The following is a 26,514-nucleotide window of genomic DNA, read 5'->3' on the forward strand; positions in this document are numbered from 1 at the left end:
CTTAGCCTGGAAAGCAAGCCAATGATGAAATTTATAGGGGCCAGTGAGAGACAGAGGAAAGCAAGAAGCTTTTTAGTCTGTTTGGATAACTAAGTGAACTTAGTCCTTTGACGTTTTTTGTCATAAATGGTTGTAGTCTTTCTTTTGGCACAGTGTTTTGCTGAGGCACATGCCAAACGGGGCATTGTACTCAATAATGGCTCTTGTAAAGTAAGAATACAGGGATGTTATGACCTCCTTGTCCCTGGATGAGATACCCTTACTAATGAAGTGGGCCATGTAAAAAGCTTTCCTTACAACGGAGACAACGTGGTGGTCAAAAGTCAGGTTTCTATCAACCTGGGTGCCCAAGTACTATACGACTTATTGTGCTTACAACATTGTTATTAATGCGGTAATTTGTGGGGACATCACTCTCTTCAAAGGGGATGATGATGCATTTTTTGGCATTTAACTTGAGGCCATATTTCTGGCACCAGTTATTTGTTTGGGTGAGACCCTCTTGTAGCTTATTCAGAATAGTTTTATTAAGTCAGTAATATGAATTCTTTACTTTATTACAAATTTGTTGGGTTATTTTTGTGGATTATAGTATTGTAAGACTGCTGATGTTGACATTTTATGTAGCTGGACTGCTGGAATGATTTTCCCAGTGAGAAATGCTAGTGCTGTAGTGAATATCTGTTTATTTGCAAAAAAAAAAAAATATATATATATATATATATATATATATATATATATATATATTAAGTAAGATGTTAGAGTTAACTGTTAGATTAGAGAATTAGAATTAGAATTAGAATGAGAATTAGAATTTTAAGGCAAATATTAGGCATTTATTACATTTATTCATTGTTCAAATGCACCTACAGTATAGCCAGGAGGTCGACTGTGGTCTTCCGGAGCAACGAAAGAGTTAACTATATGATATATTTTATATGCGGCCCCAAGACCATTTCTGTTCACTCAATGCGGCCCCAGCAAGCCAAAAGGTTGGACACCCCTAAACTTGGATTTCTTTTTGGATTTTTCTGCCTCTCTCTCCCTCTCTCTCTCTATATATATATATATATATATATATATATATATATATATATATATATAGGTTCCATTTAAGTGATCGAAGTTTCAGAACTCCATACAGCGCAGAACAGGAATATTCCCTTTTCCTTACTGTAGTGCGATCTTGGAGTTGGTATAGTCTTAATTTGTTTTTTTTTATGTTTTTTTTTCAAAACTTCGATCATATGGTCCCAGCAAGATGAGATTCGAAGTTTTAAAATTTTGATTATTCAAAGAAGACTCATATATACACACACACACACACACACACACACACACACACACACACACACACACACAAATGTATAGAAATATAAATATATATTTTTAGGAAAAGTGATGAGGTTAAAACTACCGACATAAAAATTTCAGCAAAACAGAAATTAAAGGTCATGCTGCTAAACGCTAGGAGTCTAAACATGAAACTGCACTCATTGGAAGCCCTCCTAACCCTGGAAAATGCTGACATTGGTGCAGTCTCAGAAACCTGGTTCAAAGCTGCAGACAGCACCCCAGCCCTACCTGGTTACTCATCCTATCATACATTCAGACCTCAGGCTGTGAGCAGTAAAGCCAAAGAAGGTGGAGTTTCAATATACATTAAAGACATGCACACCTCCAGGCTGGTCAAACAGTATGATGCATAAGAGACACTCCAGATGCAGTTAACCATTGACAAGACCCCTATTCAAATCATAGCTAGCTACTTGACCCCAAATCTGACTCAAGATGCCCAGTTCACCTATTTGGACCTGTTCAAATCTATCAAGATTCGACCCTTTTCACAGATCCTGGGTGACTTTAATTTCCCGAACATAGATTGGAAGAACTACTCATGCCATAACACAAAAGCCCAGAGATTCCTTGATTTTGTCAATGCAAATGCCTTGGAACAGCTAGTTGATACCCCCACAAGGAGTGATAATATATTGGACTTGATATTAACCAACATGAGGGTGTTGGTTAATACCAACACCTTAAAAACAACAACCAAGTGTGGGAGGTTGGCATAAAAGGGTGGGAGGTTGGCATAATGGTTAAGGTGTTTACCTTACAGATGCAAGGTGCAGGGTTTGATTCTCATATGGGGTAATTGGCTAGGCTTAAAATAGTCCACAAGGGCAGTTAGCCTAGTACTAATCTATGAATCTAAATGAGTAACCACTGCAGCATCCCTACAGTATCATCCTCCCTGGTAAGATCCAACCACAAATCAGTCACTTGCAAGGTCACCATCTCCCCCAACACCCCTCTAGGTGGGATCAGACGTAAAAACTTCTCCAAAGCTGATTACAGCCTCCTGAGGGATGGTATAAACAGCTTCATAGCCCCCTCCCCCTCTGTAGAAACTGGCACCAATATCCAAAACTACACCAAAGCACTATACAAGCATTTATGTAGATGCATGGAATCAGGAATACCCAACAGGACTAAATCATCCTCCGCAAGGACGAGTAAACCTGTCTGGTGGACATCCGAATAAATAAATTCTACAACAAAAGGAAAACATTGCTGTCCAAGACCAAGAAGGAGCAGGTTCCCAATTGGAAACAATGTCTCCTTAGCCTGAACAAGCAAATAAGAGCACTAGTGAAATCCTCCAAAGCAAACTTTGAGCCCAAATTGGCAACATCTACTAGAGACAATCATAAGGCCTTCTTCACATATATCTGCAACCTCAAAGGAAGCACCCAGATCTGTTCAGAACTGGTGGTCAAGGACACCACATATACAAATGCCATAGATATAGCAAACCTCCTGGCTGACAGATTCAGTGAAAACTTTACCCCGCTGTCCCCCCCATCAGTAAATCAGGACATCCCCATTACCTGCCCCCTTCCCCTTATATCTAGGGAACAGGTCATTACTGCTGTCTCAGAGGCAAAAAATACAGCCTCCAAGGGACATGATAACATCCCAGGTTGCATCCTAAGTGAACTCAGGCAGGAATGTGCAGCACCATTAGGCACCCTATTCAACCAAAGCCTGATTACTGGCTTTGTCCCAGCCGAGTGGAGGACAGCCACTGTTATCCCTTTACACAAAGTTGAAGCATCCACTGATCTGGGAAATTATAGACCCATCAGCCTAACTAGCCTGATCTGCAAAGCCATGGAACGGATTATCATGGACCTCATTAACAAGAACATTGGCAACCTCCAAACACTTGATCCCACACAGTTTGGCTTCATCAAGGGGAGATCATGTCTGCTAAATTTGGTTGACTTCTTTGAGGCAGTCACCAAAGCCATGGATGAGGGGAAGACGGTGCAAACCACCTACCTTGACCTGGCCAAAGCCTTTGACACTATTCCCCACTCGGGCATAATAAATAAACTCCCTCAACTTGACATCAATCCACATGTTACCAGAGGTTTACTATCAAAAGAATGAAAATCACAACCGCGAATGGTGATCTCCGCGACGCATATCCTCGACTCATACATATTAAGTAAGTTGTAAGGTTGACGCAACAAGATCGACAATGTTCTTTTGATCTTAATGTTAGCAACTCCCATTGCCAACCATGCTTTGAGTCCCTGCCTTGTGTACGTTCTTCTGGACAGACGTGCACATGAATGTCGACATTCCGATTGTCGCTCCTACAATGTTCAAGGAGGAGGCTGTCGTGCAACTGAATGTCGGCATTTTGCCTGTAAACCATTACCAGATGGGTAGCAAACTGTCTCACTGATAGAACCCACATAGTCAAAATAGGGGAAGCCACCTCAAGCAGTAGACCCTTAACAAGCGGTGTACCCCAGGGTTTGGTCTTGGGGCCTCTGTTATTTGGGACATACTTTTCTGAGGTGCAGGCCAAAACCAGTGGGCTGGGGCTAACCAAGTTTGCAGATGATTGCATGCTGGGTGCTGTCATCAATTCCCCTCGTGATGTGGACATCCTCCAAGAGGGTCTCACTCAGACAAATGACTGGTGCCAAAAACATGGCCTCAAGCTGAATACCAAAAAATGTATCATCACCCCCTTTGGGGAGAGTGATGTCCCCAAATTATCACATTAATAACAACGTCCTAAGCACTCAATCAATCGTGAGGGATTTGGGCAGCCAGGTTGATAGTAACCTGACTTTTGACCACCATGTTGCTTCCGTTGTATGGAAAGCCTTCTATATGACCCACCTCATAAGTAAGGGTATCTCATCCAGGGACAAAGAGGTCATAACATCCCTGTATTCTTCCCTTATAAGGTCCTTTATTGAGTACAACGCCCCTTTTGGCATGTACCTTACAAAGCACATGTAGCAGCTGGAGAGACCACAGAGGTTCTTCACCAGGAGAATCCAGGGTCTCAAACATCTACCATACACAGATAGGCTAAAAGCCCTATCTCTCTACTCATTTTCATACAGATTCCTCAGAGGTGACCTCTGTCATGCATACAAGGTGATCACGGACCCCACCTTGATGGAACTGCTGGATATCTGCAAGTCAAGCTCCACTCGAGTAACATGCACATGCGACCTCAGCTTAGTCTGTGTCATCAACAAGACTTGTTGACAGAATAGATTTGTGTCCCAGAGACTCCCCCATCTATGGAATAGAGTCCCTCTCCACATCAAGAAGAGTTCCTCTTTACCCCTTTTTAAGTAAAACCTGGGTAACTGGATGGGAAACAGAAAATATACCCCTGGGATTCCACCCATGTCCCTGCTGGACAGGGACATTGGGTGCTGATTTGTCTAAACATGGGCTAAACTCTTGGCTAGGCTTATAAGGGCCTCATGGTAAATAGCCTAGTAATCTCCTATGATCCTATGATCATAATATATATATATATATATATATATATATATATATATATATATATATATATATATAAATATGTTGATAGAATTAGATATACATTTTACACTTTATAGAGGCAAACTCGATCTGAGTATCTGAAGTGCAACCTAAGGAATTATGAATAGGGGAGCAGTCACAGCTCTGGAACTGATAAGCTTCAAGATCAGTGCTGAGGTCGGATCCCATCAGGTCTGAAAACCCATAAGTTTGAAGCAAACAAAAATCAGACAACATGGATTTAATGTTATGGTAAGTACATAACTTTGTCTTTATTCCACACAACAAAACAAAAGATGCATTTTCTCATCTGCTGCAAACATTACAAGTAACATGTGGGTTCAGGCCGAATTCAAACCATGCATCCTCTTTTCTATTTCTTTAACACTGAACAGACAACTCTACCATGCATGTGTCACACCTGTCCCACATGACAGGACATAATGTTAGCATAGAGCTTGATTGTGTTTGTGCGGAGACACACATACACATTTCGCAGAAACTACCCCTATCGAACCACACACATGCAAGGTAAAAAAAAAAATAACATTGATTGTGATATATCTCGTGTTAATGTCCCTAAGATATTTCATACTTTAATGAATGTTCTGTGTTTCTTACTCATGCACACTCACTACTTTGGTGTCACCCTTGGCCTACTGCAACCCCCACACACACACTCACACACACACCCTGTGCCAGTGATGATGTTTATCTTCTTCCACATTTGTCCATATAATACAGGTTCCACACTTACTTTGACTTTACTGCGGTGAGTCATGTACTTTGGAGCTGTCTCTGTCTGATGCTATCCATACACAGACATTACATGGGTAAGTAAAGATCTGATGTTGTCTATCCCCATTTCATCCTTGACAGATAGGTTCGGTTCTCACTTGGCTGTTACTACAGCTCACGCCAGCCAAGCTACCTATACCCAGAATCCTCCTCTCTCTCAATTACTTCAGATCTTGTTTGCCACTTTCCGAAATGGTCATGTTTTTGGGGTTAGGTAAATATTTTTGTGTGTCTATTTCTTTACAAAATTTCTTATCCTTTCTCATTTTTACTGTAAAATTTCCCATCCCCGTAACATGTTTCTGTACTTCTTACTATCATCGCTGATAGTTTTTCCTTTCTTCATTAAACATAAATATATATATATATATATATATATATATATATATATATATATATATATATATAAAACTATATAGAAAAATGTTCCTTTCTTTCTGATTTTTTCTGGGTTTTTCTTGTTGATATGGCTGACAAGGGTAAGGCTCCTTCTGGCTTCAAACAATGCCAGATATGTGTTCATAAAATCCCCTGTTCTCATCATCATGCATTGTGTGTGTACTGTCTTGAACCTCTTCACTTATGAGAGGATTGTAGCATCTTTCACACCTTCAGACACCGAGCTCTGGTGGAAAGGTGCGACAAGCTCATATTGAAAGGGTTTCTCCCATCTACCTTTGGTAAAGCCTTATTGTCTGGTGATAAAGCCAAAACAAGATGATGTGATGTTGTCCTATCTTGCCTTCATTCTTAATAGGTTGGGTTCAGATCCAATCCTCGGATCCATCTCGGCCTTTATAGGTTCATAAGTTCATAGGTTAGTACTAGGCTAACTGCCCTTGCAAGCCATTGTAAGCCTAGCCAATTATCCCTTGTGAGACTCAAACCCTGCACCTTGTGTTTGTAAGGCAAACATCTTAACCATTAGGCCACTCTCCCAACCCATTTGCAAGCTCGAGGCCCTCTGCCAGCTCGTGGCTAAAATCCCTATCCCAGCATGAGCTAGAACCATCCCCAGATCTTGTTTGCCTCTAAACAGATCGAGCGTTCATCTGCTAGCTCTGGCTAAGTATAATCTTTTTGATTACCTTTTGCTATAACTCTTAGAGTTTTATTGGGATAATTAGATATTTTAGCTTTTATAGCTGAGTGTACCTCCTCATACCTGGATAATTTTAGAATTAAGCTGTTTTTCTGACTTTGGCCATCTTTTATCCACTAGGCATTGTATTCCCTTCTCAGTGTCTGATTTTCTGTAGTTGCCCTTGTCTGTAATACTTTGTTTAAATTTGAGAACTATTAAACAGCCCATTTTTAGTTAGATGGCTTTATCCCTGGCATTCTTGCTGTTTTTCTTCACAGTTTGTCCTTTAGTGCAGTGTCATTGTATTGTTACAGTTTGTTTAACTTAGAGAATTGTAACAGGGTCTGTTTAAGTTAGAAGACTGAGTCTTTGCTTCCCTGTGTGTTCTGTGTCAGGGCCCGTTTAAGTTAGAGGGCTTAGTCTTGTTTTTTTCCCTGGGTGTGCTGTGTTTTCAGTAGCTCGACTCATTTAAGTTAGAGGGTCCAGCCTATTAAGGAAAAAGAGAGAAGAGCTTTGTTGTAGTTTTTTGTTGTTGTTCTTGACCTTTAAAAATGTCGGGTAAAGAATCTAGGCCAGTGGGTTTTAAAAAAATGTGAAAAGTGTAGCAAAAAGATGCCCTTAGTGATAAACGCACCCTTTGTGTTTATTGTCTTGGGGCAGTCCATCTCCAGGAGTTGTGCTCCATCTGTTATTCTTTTAATCACAGAGCCCTCCTGGAGAGGAAGAATAAATTTATCCTAATAGGTCTTCTTAAAACCCCCTTCTCAGAGGCACTGGAAGAAGGTACGGGTTCACCTAAAACAGATAAGCCTCATTCTTCTAAATCTGACAAATCAGAAAAATCTGTGAAAAGACCTTCCCCATCTACTTCTTTGGATCCTGCATATAAAATACCCAGATTGTCCTCCTCGGATCTGAGAGTTACTGGATCAGACAAAGCCCCATCGGCTCCGACTCCTTCTTGTTCGGTGCCAGTGGAGTTTGAACTAAGGAGCCGGTCCCCAACCTTGGAGTCGGTCTCCCCTATTTTGAGATCTCCTATTCTTTAAAAGACAAAATCTCCCACCCCTTCGACTCAGTCTTCTAGGTGTCTTTCTGATGACAACGTAGATCGGGTGGTACAGAGACTATTACAGACACCAGCACTGGCCAAATTACTGTTGGATCTGAACCCAGGGCTTCAGATCCTATGACATCCACCTCCTCTGCTCCATTTCCTCCTCTGATCCAACCTCTGGCTTCAGAGTCAGAAGGTCCGGAGTTGGTATTAGTGGAACTGTCAGATTCAAGACCCACCTCGGGTTCCACAGATCCAACCTTGGCTCGGACGTCCTCGGCTCCATTGGAGCTGGAGAAGTCTAGGAGCCTACACTCTCTGGTCAGGTCTGGGAGGGTGAATCAGATCGGATAGGTGTCAGATCCGAGTATGCCTTTCAGAGCCTCGGTTCAGGTGAGTTCGGCTCCTACCTTGGCCTCGGGTAAATTTGTCCTTGGTTCTGGGAGGTCCTTCTGCTTCTTTGGATCCAGGGATATCATTGGATCAGGGACAGGGAGCTTTCAAGGTTATGAGGAGGGTGCTGTCTCCACAGACAGGTCTGCAGTCCCCTCTGGATATTCCTCCCTCCAGAGCACCGGTGCCTGCCTCTTTACCCCTGCATCCACAGGGATGCAGAGATTCTAGGCCTCTGGATGCCCCACAGGGCACCCTCCACTTTTCAAAAACCTCTCCAGAGTACCCTACTGAGGAGGTCCCTCAGAAGAGGCTGTGCTAGAGGAAGCACTTAGACTCCCCAGATTAGTCTGTCACTTCTGATACGGACCTCGATGATGCAGAAAGATGCCCACGGTCACTTCCTGATGATGTCTCCTTTGGAGACATCCTGGAAATACTTAAACAGAGAGGTGGCTGGAAGTCCTCTAACCTTTCAGTGGAGGAGTTCGTATACCTGAAGGCCTTTGGGTCTCACCTTTCCACCTGTTGGGTGTCTCCACCTTTTGACGAACTTCTGGATCTGGTTTCTCAAAAGGTGTGGGAGCCCCCAGATTCCATGGAACCTATTCCTAGGAGGCCAAACAAGTTTATCACAGCTCCCTCTGGCAAAACATTTTTAACTAAAGGAGTCCCAGTCGATGCCATGGTTGTGGCGGTGGCCATTAAGAAGTAACTCTTGGAGACATCTTCTTCTGTCCATCCCCCAAACAGGGAGTCCAGGACTATGGGCAGGGAAAAAAAAGTGCATCTTTTCCTTAGTGGCTTTTGCTCTTAGATTGCTGAATTATCTTACACATTTCATGAGACTGCAGGGGGATCTCCTGAAAGAGTTAAGAGATACCCTCCAAGATTCAGTAGCTGAAGGGTTTACTGACAAAGTATCATCTCACTTCACTACCTTAAATTCAGTGGTTAACATGTCCATGAGGCTCATATCCTATGCAGCTGATGGAGCGAGTAGAGCAGCAGGTTCTGGAATTTCCCTAAGGAGACATTCTTGGATGCGATTATGTGACTTTGCGGAATCCTGTAAGTCTTCCTTTGTAAACACCACATTTGATGGTGCGTCATTGTTCGGGCCTAAGGTAAAGGACACACTGATCAGGTGTGAACACAAAGGAAAGACTCTGTCTGCCATAGGAGTACATTTTTCCATGCCTACTCGACCTTATCCCAAAGGGCAGAGAGGTAGTGGTAAGATGTTCCGAAAATCACAGCAATCTTTTCAGGACACATGTGGTGAAGCTTCCCGAAGAAGCAGAGGGGGAAGTAATAATGGAAGACACTGACCTCAGGGCAGAGGGCGACAGAGAAGCTTCTTTTTGTAGGCCCTTTCAGCAGTCCTGAAAGGAGGCCTGACTGACCAACTCTGGAAGCAGTCGGGAGTCACTTATCCTTGTACCCAGAACCCCTGGCAACAAATAACAAAAGTCAAATGGGTACAAAGCATCATATCCAGAAGTTATGTCATCCCGTTCTCCCTTCTCGCCCCAAAGATGAAAAAAGTTCCGGACATTCCATTCAGTCAAAAGGAACAGGCAACTCTAGAAATTCAAAAGTTGTTAGACAAAAGAGTCATCCAAAAGGTCCCCACAGACCAAGTAGGATTCGGAATTTACTCAAGATTCTTTTTAGTTCTAAAGAAAACAGGAGACTAGAGACCACTTCTAGATCTCAGCATTCTAAACAAATCAGTAAAGAAGAGCAAGTTCTGGATGGTGACACTGCAGTTAATACTACTACTCTTGGGAAAAGACAATTGGATGTGATCTATAGATCTCCAGGATGTGTACTACCACATAAAAATGGACAGGTGATCCAGGAGACATTTGTGCTTTCAGCTGAGAGCCATTCACTAGCAGTTTCGAGCTCTGCCCTTTGGTCTTACTACAGCCCCCAGAGTGTTCACCAAATGTTTGGCAGTAGTAGTGGCTCACTTGAGACGTCTAGGATTCTGGGTGTTTCCATACTTAGACGACTGGCTCTTAACTGCCACGACCAGGCATAAGCTAATCAAAGCCAGAAATACAACCTTGCAACTCTGCTCCCACCCAGGGATTACCATAAACTATGAAAAATCCTCCTTAGAGCCTTCTCAGCATGTGGTATTCATTGGGGGCAGAATCGGACTTAACACAAATGATGGCGAAACTTCCACCCGAAAGGATACAATCTCTAAGGTACCAGGTGAGATATCTTTTAAAAAGGAAGAAAGCCAAAGCAAAGATGGTTCTCAAAGCTCTAGGGATCATGGCGGCAGCAATAGTTTTGGTTCTTGGAAGAAGGATCTTCGATGGTGGCTACACTCCTGTCAAATGACTCTAGGTCGATCATTTGTTTCCCCCCAGCCTGTGGCCATGGTGGCCATGGACACCTCTCAGATAGGGTGGGGGGGACATTATCTGGAAATGATAGTCCAAGGCACCTTGCAGGATCACGAGGCCCACTTGCACATCAATGTTACAGAGATGAGAATGGTGCTTTTAGCGTTCCAAGCACTCTAGGACTTTCTTCCCCTAGAAACTATTGCAATCCAGACAAACATGCCAGTTGTATGGTATATAAACAAACAAGGAGGAACCAGATCGTACCCCCTTTGTCGAGAGGCCCTGAGAGTATGGCAATGGGCAACCTCCTCCCAATGTTTTCTGATAGCAAAGCACATGCTGAGGAAATCCATCATGATAGCGGACAGACTCAGCAGAGCAATTCCGATGCCTCACAAGTGGTTTATGAAACAGGAAGTAGTGGTAAATTTTTCTGAAAATGGGGCCAGCCTTGCTGCGACCTCTTTGCAACATCTGTGAATGCCAAATGCAGCAGCTATTTTGCCCTCATCTCCCCTCCGGGGGAGTCACCAAGGGATGCACTTGTTCACGATTGGCTCCCAGTCCTCCTCTACACTTTTCCCTCTTTTCCACTAATTACCAAAGTCCTTCAGAAAGCCAGTTGTCTGGGAAGGGACTTGATACTCATCACTCCATACTGGCCTTGCCATATCCGGTTCCCCTTCCTGTGGCCTCATCTTCAGGAGGAGCCTTGGATTTTGGACCCAGTTCCAGACCTTCTGACTTATGCATCAGGGACTATCCACCCATCCCTTCAGACCCTCAAGCTAACAGCATGGCTGCTCCAATTCCAATGATAGCCAGGTTTCCAATCCTCTCCTCTTGAGTTAAACACATTCTTATCTCTTCCCATAAAGCATCAACAAGGAAGATTTATAAAAGCAAATGAAAAAGATTCTGGCTATGGGCTACCAATAGCCATGTCGATCCTTTTTTTGCTCCTATTACTTTCATCTTTTTCTGCTCCTATTACTTTCAATCTGGACTTCCTAGCAAAACTTTTCAATGACAGTGCAGCTGCAGCCACTATTAGGGTTCAGCTAGCAGTGATCTCCAATTTTCATTTGGGAGACTCTGGCTCCAACATAATGTCTCATAAACTATGCAAAGCCTTTCACAAAGGTACTGTGTTATTAAGACTGCCTATCAGAGACCCTCCAGCACCATGGGACCTAAATTTTCTTCTATCCCATATAGTTTTTTCTCCCTTTGAACCAGCATAATCTTGTGAATTAACATTTTTGACTTGGAAAACTATTTTCTTGATAGCAATCACCTCTGATAGAAGAGCGTCAGAGTTGCAAGCATTGTCCATAAAGCCCCCATATTTGCTTTTCCATAGAGACAGGGTGTCTTTGCAAACAAACCCTCCTTTTTACCTAAGGTGGTTTCAGAGATAAATTTAAACCAAAGTATAGAATTACCAGTTTTCTTCCCAAATTATGAAAACAAGGCAGAGTACATGTTACATCAGCTGGATGTACATAGACAGTTATGTTTTTACCTACATAGGACTGCAGAATTCCGAAAATCTTATCAATTATTTGTTTCTTTTTCAGATTCAAAGAGAGGACCCCCTGTCTCTAAAGTTACATTTTCCAAATGGCTATCAGACTGTATAACCTTTATTTACAAGTCTCAAAATAAAGAACTTCTGAAAAAAGTTAAGGCCGATTCTACAAGAGCCATTGCAACTTCTTCAGCCTTTCTGTCTAAACTACCATTTGACACTATTTGCACTGCAGCAACATGGGCTAAACTACATACCTTCATCACTCATTACAAAGTTGATTTGGCCTCCAGGAATAGAGCCTCTTTTGGATCCATGGTTCTGAGGAATATTCTCCCGTGAGCCACCTAGCATTCAATGTGCTAGGGAGGGTGGCCTAATGGTTAAGATGTTTGCCTTACAAACACAAGGTGCAGGGTTTAAGTCTCATGAGGGATAATTCGCTAGGCTTAAAATGGCTCGCAAGGGCAGTTAGTCTAGTACAAACCTATGAAGATTCCTATGAAGGTGAGATAGGACAACATCACATAAAGAAGTTATGTGCTCACCATAACACTTCATTTGTGTTGCCCATCTTCGCCTTCATTCTTACAATTCACCCTCCTTCCCTCTTCCCTTCTTTTATTCCTAGAAGATTGGGTTTATACAAATTAGATTACCTTGACCTCTGTCCTTCTTCACCAGCCTCTGAGTTCTTCCTTGGAGTACATATAACTTTATAATTAGGGCAAACAAGATCTGGGGATGGTTCTAGTGCATGCTGGGATAAGAATTTTAGCAATGAGCTGGCAGAGGCCCTTGAGCTTGTAAATAAAGGCTGAGATGGATCCAAAGATTGGATCCAAACCCTACCTAGTAAGAATGAAGGTGAAGATGGACAACACACATAGAATGTTATGGTGAGTACATAACTTCTTTTTACATCTCCATTATCTTCTTCATCTCATGTAAAACATAAGAAAAGAAGTCTTTCGGTTCCAACCTCTCCATCGGTTCCGAAAGCTAAAATGTTGAAGCCATCAGTTCCAACAATTTCTATGGAACCACAGGTCTCTGCTATCGACACTCCAGTACCGATGTCTACACCAGTGCCACTTGTCAGTTCGAGACCTTCAATGTCAAAGGCGCCAATACATGAAACTGTTACTAAGACTTTACCTAGAATGGTCTACTCACCCTCAATTGACCCTTTTGCTGGTGATTTACCAGAGGTTTTCCTGCTGAGGCCTAAGTCTCCCTCTACATCAATGGTCTGCTCCACCAAAAGTCTCTCAGAACTTGATGTGGACAGGCTAGTGAATAAAATTGTGTAGGCTAGAGGTCTTTATGGTCCCCCTTTAGTGCTGATCCCCTCAGGGTTTGGTACCGAATATTCTTTCACGCCATTAACTACTCCTCTTCTAACCTCCTCCAAGGTCTTAGAGTCCTCTGTTTTGAGTCTACCAGCATCGACTGTACTGGTTCTAGAGTTGTTCCTTTCTTTGGAGCCAGTAGTTACCCTGAGTTCTTTGGTTATTTCGGAACTGGAAACCTCCAGGGGCCATGGCTGCCCTGTTGGTTCCTGGGAGCAGGTTTAGACTCCATTTTTTTCAGCTCTGTCCCTGCTCCTCAGGGCATCAGCTCAAGTCAGTTCAGCTCTGGCTTTGGTCTCGAGAATCGGTTCTTCAGACTGGGAGGTAACCCTGGTTCTAAGGCAGTCTCTGTTGGCTCTGGGCTCTCTTCCCTCTTCTCTTCAGGGGGGGCAGCCTTTGAGAATATGCAGAGGGCCATTTCTCTTGCAGAGGCTCAGTCAGTGCCTATCCCTTGGAACAGGCAACCCTCTCTACCTCAGTTATTCCACCTGTCTCTCCACTGGGACAGCAGGTGCTGAAGCCTCAGATGTCACAGGTACTGCCATTTTCTGATACCTCTTCCAGATTATCTCACTGAGGAGGTCCCTCAGAAAAAGAAGTGCAAGAAGAAGCACTTGGATTCCCCCAGGAATCAGTCACAGAAAATACAGATTTCAGTGAGGGGAAGGATCCCCACGGTCACCCGCTGAAGATGTTTAATTTAGACACATCTTGGAAATTTTAAAGCAGGGGGAGGCTGGAAGTCCAAAAACCCTTCCTCTGTGGAATCTGTCTACCTGCAGGCTTTTGGAACCCCCCTTCTACATCTTGGGTGACTCTGCCTGCTGATGAACTCATTCAGTTGACTTCACAGCAAACATGTAAGGCTCCAGACAGCCAGATAAAATACTCTCAGCACCAGAAGACAAGCAGTTTTGGGCCAAAGGGTAAGCAGTTGAAGTGGATCTACACTTCATTGACCTTCGCCATAAGGTCCTTGAATTCCCTGGCACATTTCTCCAGACTCCAAAAGGATCTGATTAAGGAGCTTTAGCTGAGGGAGTCCAAGACAAAATGGCTTCCCAGTTAGTCACCTTGGAGTGTGTCTCCAATTCGTCCATGAGGCTCATCGCCCATACAGCCAAAGGGATGTCTGGTGTGGCGAGTACAGGCGTAGTCATTAGGAGACGCACATGGATGCACCTATGTGACTTTGCGGAACCATTCAAGTCTTCTTTTGTCAATGTTCGTCAGTGTTCATTTTGATGGAACTTCCTTGTTTGGCCCTAAAGTAAAAGAGACTACCCAGGTGTGAGAAGGATGGTAAGTCCCTATCTGCTGTGGGTATATATTTCTCCACCCCCAAAGGTCCTTTTCTAGGAACCAGAGGAGTGGTGGAAAAATGTGGTTCAAAAATTCCCAAGGGCCTTTCCAAGACACACATGGAGAGAGTTCCCCTAGGGGCAGAGAGGGAAACCAAAATGGAAGATGCCACCCTTGTGGCAGAGGTGGTCTGGAAAACCAGGGCTTCAGGGATTCTTTCCCCGGCAAACCCTTTCAGCATTCCTGAAGGGAGTCCTGATTGTCTTCTTCTGGAGGCAGTTGGGGTACACTTATCCTTGCACCTAAATGCCTGGTTAAATTTATCAACAGATTCCTGGGTGTAATGCATCGTATCCAGAGGCTATATTATTACCTTTTCTCAACCCCCCACCCCCCACTTGCAAGAAATGCCCTGATGTTCCACCCAATTAGAGGGATTCATCAGTACAAGAAATACAAAAACTGCTGGACAAAAGAGTCATCCAACAAATCCTGCCAGATCAAGAAGGATCCACAACCTACTCAAGATTTTTTTTAGTGCCAAAAATGACAGGGGACTGGAGACCAATACTGGATCTTAACATACTGAACAAATCAGTTTGACAAACAAAGCTCTGGATGGTTATGGTACAGTCTATACTTCCATTTTTGAAGAAAGATGACTGGATGTGCTCTATAGACCTTCAATATGAGTACTACCACATAAAAATGGACAAGCACAAGAAGGTTCCTCTGTTTCTGGCTGGGAGCCATTCATTACCAATTCAAAGCACTTCCCTTTGGACTCAACACAGCCCACAGGGGTGTTCATCAAATGCATGGCAGTAGTAGCAGCTCACTTGAGACTGCAAGGATTCTGAGTGTTTCTGTACTTAGACGAATGGCTCATAACTGCTTTGACCAAGCATTAGTTGATAACAGTCAGGGACTACATCCTCAACATCTGCACCCATCTGGGGATCACAGTAAATCTAGAAAAGTCACATTTACCCCAACACAAACATTAGAATTCATACAGGCAGTATTGAATACTCGGGTATTGATAGCATCCATTCCTCCAGAGTGACATCAAAGACTTGTATATCAGGTGCAATAGTTACTCCACAGAAAGATGGGTCCAGCTTGTTTAGTCCTGCAAGCCCTAGGTACTATGGCAGCTTCTATAACTTTAGTGCCGCTAGCCAGGTTACATATGAGAATTCTGCAATGGCTGCTAGCCTGCCAATGGTCTATCCTTCATCACCCATTGTCAAATCAAGTCCTGATCACCAACCATTGCAAAATGGATCTTCATTGGTTAATATAGTCCGACCACGTCCTTCAAGGTCACCCCTTTATATTTCTGGAAACCACAGCCATAGTGACCACTGATGCCTCCCAGATGGGGTGGGGGGCATTTTCTGGACAAGACAGTCCAAGGCACTTGGTCCCCAGTAGACTCCAACTTGCATATTAATGTGCTGCAGATAAGAGCGGTGCTTCTTCTGTTGAAGCATTTCAGGCAGCTCTTCCTCAAGGGATTATTGCAATGCAAACAGACAATATGTCAGTGATTTGATATATCAACAAGCAGGGAGGAACCAAATCTTACCCCCTTTATCAAGAAGCCCTCAGAGTGTGACAGTGCGTGACCTTTTCCAACTGCTTTCTAGTAGCAACACACATTCTGGGGAGTTCCAGTGTGATTGCAGACAAACTGAGCAGGTGCATCCTTCAGCCTCACAAGTGGTCTCTGAATCTAAAAGTGGTGAAAATGATTTTCCATCACTGGGGTTAACCTTGCTGCGAACTGTTTGTATCTCCCCTAAACAACAAGTACAGCAATTACTTTGTCTTGATTCCCCCTTTGGGAAAGTCACCCAGACACTCTCCTCCATGACAGGCTCCCCAGTCTCCTATATGCCTTTCCTCCGATACCACTAATTCACAAATTTTACAGAAAGCACTAAGGTTGAAGAGCACAGTGATGCTCGTTGCTCCATTCTGGCCTCAACAAGTTTGGTTCCCCTTCCCTTGGATTTATCTCATTCAACCATTTTGGTTTCTGGACCTAGAGCCAGATCTACTGTCTCATCCAGATGGTCTTGTTCACCCAAACATTTTGAACCTCAAGCTGACTGTATGCTTCCTCCAGTTCCATTAACTGCCAGGCATCCTAATATTTCTTATCCAGTGTACCACATCCTTCTATCAGCTCACAAGCTTTCCACTCATAAACTGTACTCTAGTAAGTGGAAAAGATTTTCCATTTGGGCCATTGAAAAACAAATTGATCTTTTTTCCACTTCCATAGAACATGTTCTGGACTTTTTAGCCTCTCTCTTTAATGCTGGAGCTTTCCCTTCAACCATCAAACTACTATCTCTAGTTTTCATAATGGTTTAGATGAACATTCCTTGGCCTTTCATAGATTTCGCAAATCGTTACTCAGAGGCACACTTCTACAAACTCCCCTGTTCAAAGATCCAATTACTCCTTGAGATTTGAATTTAGTACTTTGGCAGTGATACATCCTCCTTTGAAGCATCTGTGAAATGCATCTGAAGTTTTTATCTTGGAAGAACTCCTTTTGGTAGCCATCCCTTCTGTCAGGAGGATTTCAGAGATTCAGGCCTTATTGTCTGAACCTCCTTATCTACTGTTCCATAAGGGCAGGGTGTCTTTGAGAATGAACTCCCTCCTTTCTTCCCAAGGTATTATCAGAGACTAACATTAATCAAATTATTAATTTGCCGGTCTTCTTCCTCTATCATTCTAACAAAGGAGAATACGCCCTTCATTTACTAGATGTCCGTAGACAATTAACGTTTTTATCTTCACAGAGCAAAAAGCATAAGACAATCAAGTCAACTGTTTCTTTTTCCAGTACCAAGTTGGCCAAGGCAAGTCAGTAAGATTACTCTCTTGAAGTGGCTAAAAGACTGCATTTCCTTCATTTATGATAAGAATAAACTGACCATGCCTAGACCAGTCAAAGCACATTCTATAAGTTCCATAGCTACTTCAACTTTCTTTCAATCCAGAGCTTTTGTGGATGATATATGAGCAGCAGTTACTTGGGCTTCCCCACATACCTTTATACCTTATTACAAATTGGGCTTGGACTCTAGGGGAAGATCATCCTTTGACTCAATGGTGCTCAGGAACATGCTTCCAGGAGTCCATCCAAGTTTTAGAGTAGCTGGGGACTCTTTCAAGGATGAAATGAAGATAGACAACATCAGATAAAGAAGTTATGTACGTTACATCTGTGTTGTCTATCTTCATTCATCCTTGACTTACCCCCACTTCATTCCCCAACTTCAAAGATTTTTTGGTGGAGTGGATTTTATTCACTTTAGCTGTTATGTTATCCGCCATCAATAGATAAGGCTTCGATCTGGCTCTCTTTTTCTTATATATATATATATATATATATATATATATATATATATATATATATATATATATATATATATATATACACACACACACACACACACACATATATATATATATATATATATATATATATATATATATATATATATATATATATATATATATATATATATAGGAGCGCTATAGAATCCTGAAAGCCCAGAATCCTGAAGACCAAAATCCTGAGACCAAAATCCTGAAAGTTCAAAATACTGAAAACTCAAAATCCTGAAAACACACAGGGTACCAACACTCACTATATTCCAGCACGGTTCCAGGGCATAACCTGCATCACCCAGTAGATAGCCTTGTGGAACATCACCCTTAGTAAACCTTGTGTACAGCTGTGAGGTGTGCCATATGTTTGAGAAATGCTAACTGCCTGGGTTCTGCACAGAGGATGATCCCTCATGAATTACAGACAACCTGGCAGGTGACTGAGTAGAACCCCTTTCTGTTGATGTATATCCCTCCAAGTTCACCAGGTGGGGCTTTTATTTGTACATGAGTGCTTTCTGTGGCACCGAAGACTTCAGGGAAGTGTGCTACAGCATAAAATTTCTGCATTGTTCTTCCTCTCTCCTTTGCTGTGTGTGGAAAATAGATGTACTCCCTTGCATGTTGTAGCATAGCATTAAGACATTGGTGCAATACTATGAAGGCTGAGGCCTGTGACACCCCTACTAACATCATCTGTGGGTCTCTGGAATGTACCAGTAGCTAATATCCTTAATGCTACACATACCTTGCTTTCCACTGGTATAAGTTCTCCTCGATTTCCCTTGCATCTGAGTTTGGGGCGGCAGAAGTTGCAGAGTTCATGTAGTGTTTCCCTATCAACTCTGTATCGCTCTACTGTTTTAATATTTTGTGGTCTGTGATATGTTAAATGGAGTCTGAACACTTCTTCTCCTTGGACGAGGTCTGTCAGTAGCCTACACATACAGGAGAGCAGCAGCAACCACTAGTGTTGCTTTTTTTTTTCTAAGTGTGATGGTGACTGCATTCCAATAGGTTTTGGAGTTCATGGCAAAAGGCTACACCATCTCTACATGGTTACTTTGTAGCTTCGTGAGTGGCTGTGCCATGTTGGATTGGTTAATTAGCACATAGTTCAGCTGCTTATACTTTCATTACCAAACTCTGCTGCTTATACTTTCATTACCAAACTCTGCTGTTTACTTTTGTTTGGTTGCTCTACTCGACATTTAGAGCCATTGAACTTCTCATGATAGCAGTGCAGAAATTAGCCATTCATGAATCTGGCCCCATGTATATATGCAAATAGTTGTATTAAGTATGATCAAACATACTTAAAGTCGAATATAAAATACCGGTATTAAGAGGTTCAGAAGTACGTAATACTGAATGGCCTAAATATCAAACCTACAAAAGATCAAGAAAGGAAAACTATTTCCTCTTCTGATCTTCACTCTAAAACCCTCTATATAGCCTTGCATTTGTCTGAGTAGTGGCAATGTTATGGAATTTTTTTTTAAGGCAAGGTGTAGGATTAAGAATGCTACATGTATGCTTTGAAATGTTGTAAGAAAACTTGAGTATAAATACTCTTATAGTATTTTCCCTTTTTGGATCGGTCTTGCAGCCTCTGTTATTTGGGATATACTTCTCTGAGGTGCAGGCCAAAATCAGTGGGCAATGGCTGACCAAGTTTGCAGATGACTGCAAGCTGGGCATGGTCATCAATTGCCCAAGTGATGTGGACATCCTCCAAGAGGGCGTCACCCAAACAAATGACTGGTGCCAAAAACATGGCCTCAAGCTGAATGCCAAAAAATGCATCATCATCCCGTTTGGGTAGAGTGACATCCCCACATATTATCACATTAATAACAATGTCCTAAGCACGCATTCACTGGTGAGGGATTTGGGCACCCAGGTTGATAGCAACCTGACTTTTGACCACCATGTTGCTTCCGTTGTACAGAAAGCTTTCTACATGGCCTACCTCATAAGTAAGGGTACCTCTTCCAGGGACAAAGAGGTTATAACATCCCTGTATTCTTCCCTTATAAGGCTAGTTATTGAGTACAACACCCCCTTTGGCGTGTACCTCGCAAAGCACATGCAGCAGCTGGAGACATCATAGAGGTTCCTCACCAGGAGAATCCAGTGCCTCAAACATCTACCCTACAGAGATAGGCTAAAAGCCCTGTCCCTTTACTCTGTTTCATACACACTCCTCAGAGGTGACCTCTGTCTGGTATACAAAGCAATCTCGGACCCCACCTTGATGGGACTGCTGCATATCTGCAAGTCAAACTCCACTCGAGTAACCCACATGTGCGACCTCAACCTGGTCTGTGACATCAATAGGACTTGTTAGCAGGACAGATTTGTGTCCCAGGACTCCCCCATCTGTGAAATAGACTCCCTCTCCACATCAAGGAGAGTACCTTATTATCCCTTTTTAAGCACAACCTGAATAACTGGATGGGAAACAGAAAATACACCCCTAGGATTCTACCTGTGTCTCTGCTGGACAGGGGCATTGGGTGCTGAATGGCTAGACTCTTGGCTAGGCTTATAAGGGCCTTAGGGCCAATAGCCTAGTAACTTCCTATGATCGTATGGATTGCCTTCTAAATCTGCCTTATTCTAGAGCATTGTAGAACATTTCTTATAAGGAGTAAGAAACACTGGAATTTATTTGGATGGTATAGTAGTTGCTTGGGCCAAATCAGAGTAATGTATACAAAACCCAGAAAAAGTGTTAAAAAGATTGGACGACTGAAGTTTTGTGTCTTAAGAGGAACAGGTATGTTTTTAAGAGATGTGCAATAAATAGGGCATGTAGCAGATACATGTGGTGTACATCTTGCAGAGGCTAAAGTAAAAGCCATCATTGATCATGGAGGCTATAACTTCCAAATATGTTACTGACTCAGAAGCATATTTGAGTGCAAAATATGGAGACATTATTAAACCATCTCCAGCATTTATTTCTTTTCTCTGTGATGCATTCTGGACATGGGGGAATTAATAATAAAAAGCATTTCAAAAGTTAAAAATTGTACTGCAGTTTGTGTCATGCTTGTTCATGATTCAGCTATTAATGAGTTGCTCATCTCCTGTGGTGCTTCACTTATGGCATCAATGTGATTTCACAAAGCATAGCTAATGATAGTGAGAAACCTGTCAAGTTTGTGTATTTATATTAATATATTTTGATCTGATGTTGTCAATTTTCATTTAATCCTTGACTTGTGGGTCCGGTTCTGAGCATCGGAAATGACTCGACCGTTACTAACAACTCGTGAAGACCAAAAACTCTTGAGCTGTACCCTTACCCATAATGGTCTTCTCCTAATTACCTCAGATTTTGTTTGCCGCTTTTGTAGGCAAACACGTTCACCAACTGCTTTCAAGCGAATTCAGTCTTTAGTGTTTTTTCTCAGGTAAATCATTTTTCTATAGTTAACTTTTCTCCTTACCCTTTTTTTCTGCCAATTTATCTTTCTCTCTCTCTATCATAGCTGTCTGTCTTTTCCCTGGCTGTACACTTCTATGTAGTTCCCTCTATCATCGTTGATAGTCCGTCTCATTCTAGCTTCCTTTCTCCCTGCCCATACACTTCGATGTATTTCCCACTATCATTGTTGATAGTCCTTCTTTCTTTAAAAAAAATCCTTACTGTCTTATTTCGGGTGTTTCTTTGACAGTTTCCTCTCCAGTAAGTGTGAGTGAGTGATTGTGCTTTCCATTTGTGTTTTCAGCTATGGCAGAGAAGCCTAAACCTCTGGAAGGGTTCAAGAGCTGTCAGTAGTGCAACCACAAAACTCTGACTTCTGGTGCCCATCATCTCTGCATTTTCTGTTTAGGTCCTCTTCATTTGCAAGAGGACTGTTCAGTCTGCCACAGTTTTAGCCATAGGGCTCTTGTCAAAAGACAAAACAAGTTAATCCTGAAGGATATGCTACCCTCTGCCTTCAGTGAGGCCTTATCTGGAGTATAAAAAGCCAAAACTGATGTTTCTTCTCCATCATCTTCTTCTTCTTCTTTCAAGACCATGGAGAAACACAAGAAAAGAAGTTTGTTGGTGCCGAGTACTGCTGAGGCACCACCAACAAAAAATTCTAAGTTGCTGCTCCTATGGCATCGGAACCATCTGAATCTTATACAAAGGCTTTGATAGCAAGGACCTCTTCAGCTCTAACTAAGCCTGTTTTGACACCAAAACCGTCGGCACAGATTGTTTCAGATTTGTCAGCACCGAGATCCTGAGATCTGACCTCTTTGTCAGCTCCGACCACTTCAGCACCAACATCCAAACTGGACAAATTCTTCATGTCTATGCCCAGGACCGTATATTCTCTGTCCATCAACCCTTTCTTGGACAGATTACCTTCTCACTTCCTTGAAAGACCTCCATCTCCCTCGGTGATGTCTACCTGCTCCACCAGAAGTTTACCAGAAGACGTGTAGAGGCTGGTTAATAAAATTCTCTGGGTGAGAGGGCTGTCAGCTGTTTCTTCAGCTCCAACCCCCTCAGGTTTCAGAGCAGAATCTACCTGGATGCCACCCTTTGTTCCTCCTCTGACTTGATGAAAGTCTCAATGTTATTGGCTTTGAATCTTCCGGTGCTGGCTGCATCAGTTCTGGGGACTTCTTTTTCCTCAGAGACAATTTCTGCTCTGAGGTCTTCAGTCCACTTGGAACTGGAGATCTCTCAGAGCCATAGCTGTCCTGTCATCTCCAAAGGATGAGATTCAGCCATTGTTTTTTCAGAGTCTTCTCTGCACCTCGGCGCTTCAGCACGTTGCAGCTTGGCTCAGGCTTCAGTCTTGGGAGATGTCTCATTGGAGTGGGGATTGATCTCAGTCCTGACATTGTCCTTCTTAGTTCTGATCTCCCTTCCCTCTTCAGGAAGTTCAGCTTTTGAGGCCATGGAGAGAGCCCTGATTGCTGTTGTCAGACAGTTGGCCCCTTCCCTTTCTCAGCCTATTCCCCTTTCGTCCTCTCATCCAGATATTCAACCAGCACTCCCAGTGGGACAGCAGAAGCCGAAGTCTCAGGACCCACAGATATCTCCTCTGTCCTCTTCTGATACCTCCCCAGAACATCACACTGAGGAGAGCCCTAAGAAGAGATTGTGTAAGAGGAAACACTTGGATTCCCCTGAGTAATTGGTCACAGAGGACACTGATTTTGATGAAGGGGCGGAATCCCCAAAGTAACCCCCTGATGAAAACCTTTGGAGACATCCTGGAAATATTAAAACAGAGAGGTGACTGGAACTCCCAAAATCCCTCCCCTGAGGAGTCAGTGTACCTACAAGCTTTCACCTCCTGACCCTCTACCTCTTGGGTGACTCCACCCACTGACAATCTAATACAATTGACTGCTCAGTGGGCATGGAAAGCTCCTAACAATGTAGAACCCATTACCAGGAAGGCAGATACAATCTTATCAGCACCTGAAGAAAACCCTATTGGGCAAAAGGACTACCAGTTTATGTCATGATCATGGTGGCAGCCACAAAGAAGGAATTGGCTGAGGAGAGTTCCTCTATCCATCCACCCAACAGAGAGTCTTGGGCAATGAATACGTTTGGAAAGTGGGTTTACACCTCATATATTTTCACCCTTAGGTCTTTGAATTTTGTGGCACATTTTACCAGACTTAAAAGGAATCTGATCAAAGAATTATCAGATACCCTAGCAGGAGCCATTTTCTAGGAACTCCAGAATAAGGTTGCTTCTCAGTGGGCCACCCTGGAGTCTGTGTCTGACTCATCCATGAGGCTCATCGCTCATGCAGTCGAAGGGACTAAAAGGGCAGCAGTTCAGGCATCATCATTAGGAGGCATGCATGGATGCACCTTTGTGACTTATTCAAGTCTTCATTCATCAATGGACCCTTTAATGGATCCTCCCTGTTTGGCCCAAAAGTTAGAGAAACACTATCCCAGTGTGAAAAGGATGGAAAGACACTTTCTGTTGTGAGCATACATTTTTCCACTCCCCAATGATCCTTTTCCAGGAATTACAGAGTTAGTGGGAAAATGTGGTTCAAAAATTCCCAAGTGCCCTTTCAGGATACATGCGGAGGGAGCTTCTTCAGAGGCGGGGGGAGCTTCAATGGAAGACACAATCCATGCAGCAGGAATGGTCCACAAAACCAGGGTTTCAGGGATTCCTTCTCTGACAAACCCTCCCAACACTCCTGAAAGGTGGCCCAATTGCCTTCCTCTGGAGGCAGTCGGGGGTGAACTTTCCCTGCACTAAGATGCCTGGCTAAAAACTTACTTCAGATTCCTGGGTGCAGAAGATTATATCTAGAGGTTACACTATTCCATTTTCTTTGCTCCCCTCCCACTCGCAAGAGAATCCATAATGTTCTACCCAATCAAAAGGAACAAGCAATTCTAGAGATTCAAAAACTGCTAAGAAACAGAGTCATCCAGGAAGTCCCACCAGACCAAATAGGATCCAGAAATTATTCAAGATTCTTTTTAGTGTCAAAAAGACAGGGGACTACAGACCAATTTTGGATCTCAGCGTACTGAACAAATCAGTTTCCCAAACCAAATTCCAGATGCTCATGATTCACTACATTCTTCCATTTCTGGAAAAGGATGACTGGATGTGCTCAGTAGATCTTCAGGATGCATATGACCATATAAAGATGGAGAAATGATCCAGAAGACTCCTCTGCTTTTGGCTGGGAGCCAGTCACTACCAATTCAGAGTCCTGCCCTTTGGTCTCACCACAGCCCACAGGGTGTTCACCAAGTGCATGGTAGCAGTCACAGCTTACGTGAGACTGCAGGGATTCTGGGTGTCTCCCTATTTGGACGACTGGCTCATTACTGCCCCAACCAGGCATCCTCACAAGGGACCACATTCTTTTGCTTTGCTCTTCACCAGGAATAACAGTGAACTGCGGCAAATCGAAGCTCACTCCAACTCAAAGATTGAAGTTCATAGGGGCTCTTCTGAATACCAAAACTTCCATAGCTTCTCTTCCTCCCACCAGACTTCAGAAAAATCAGAATTCAGGCTCAGAAACTAATGAACAGCAAGAAAGTTGCTGCCCATTTAGTTCTGCAAGCACTAGGCTCTATGACTGCGACAATAACCCTAGATGTGAAGTTGTTCAATCTCGCCGTTCATTCTCACAAATGGGTTTGGAGCCGATCCCTCAGCTCTGAGTCAGCTGCTTTCACAAGCTTGAGGTTTTCGAGTAGCTCGAGGCCAAGTCCCTATCCCATGATGCTCTCTGCCTCACCCCAGATCTACTTTGCTGCTGCAACAGATCAGAGGTCAAGAGTGGAGCTCAGGCCAGTATTTCAAAATGTATTATATATATCTATAAGAAAGTGTGTTTTTTTGGTCCTAGTTTATCTTAGACTAGCATTTAGTCACTTTCTTTAATTATTTCTGATAAAATATATTTGTTTTTAGAGCGGCTGCTCTTAGGCCTTTCATTGGCCATGTTTTAGTTAGCCCCTAACCCGTTTTAGAGTGTTCTTAACTCTTATAACTGTAATCCTTTTAGTGTGAGAATATTGTTCTTTGTAGTTGAATCTTTACTGTTATAGCTTTTGAATCGTTAACTGCTTATCTTAGCTAGTGTGTGTTTCTCTAGACAGTTATAGCTGTTTTAGAATTTTACTGTTTATCTTAGAGTGTGGTATTAGCCTAGCCAGTGTGTTGGTTTGTCTAGGCAGTTATATAGATATATAGATCTTTTCTTTGCACTATGGCTGATCAAAGGAAAAGGAGAAACAAAAGTCAGGGTTCCAGAAATGCCCTAAGTGCAGACAAAAAATGTCCATTACTGATTTACATGTAAGTTGTGTATGCTGTTTGGGTGCAGTCCATTTTCAGGAGGACTGTTCCATTTGTCATTCGTTCAGCAGCAGGGTCTTGTTAGAAAGCAGGAGAAAGCTAGTGGGTAGAGGTTTGTTGAAACCCGAATTTCAGGAATCTCTTGATAAGATTGACCACACTTTCAAACCTTCCAAAGGATCCAAGTCTTCGAAAGCTTCTTCGGAGCCGAAGTCTTCTGCTCCGAAATTGGCTGAGAAGGTGCAGTCGTCAGTTCCACAGTCCTCGAAACCAAGCACCGAGCAAGTTTTTCGGAGCTGGTCCCCAGTATTGGAGCCGGTCTCCAAAGTTTTGAAATCACCAATCTTACAATCGATGGCTTCATTGATCCCTTTGACTCATTCTTCAAGGAGCATCTCCAGTGTGGATGTGGACCGAGTGGTGCAGCGGCTCCTCCAGAACCCGGCATTAGCCAAATTGCTGTCAGCTCCGACCCAATTGGTTTCGGAGCCGAAGATGTCCTTGCCTACTGTGTCTGCTCCTCCTCCG

This window comes from Protopterus annectens, chromosome 6.part1 (genome assembly GCF_019279795.1).
Source record: "Protopterus annectens isolate FY-2018-M chromosome 6.part1, PAN1.0, whole genome shotgun sequence".
Lineage (NCBI taxonomy): Eukaryota > Metazoa > Chordata > Ceratodontiformes > Protopteridae > Protopterus > Protopterus annectens.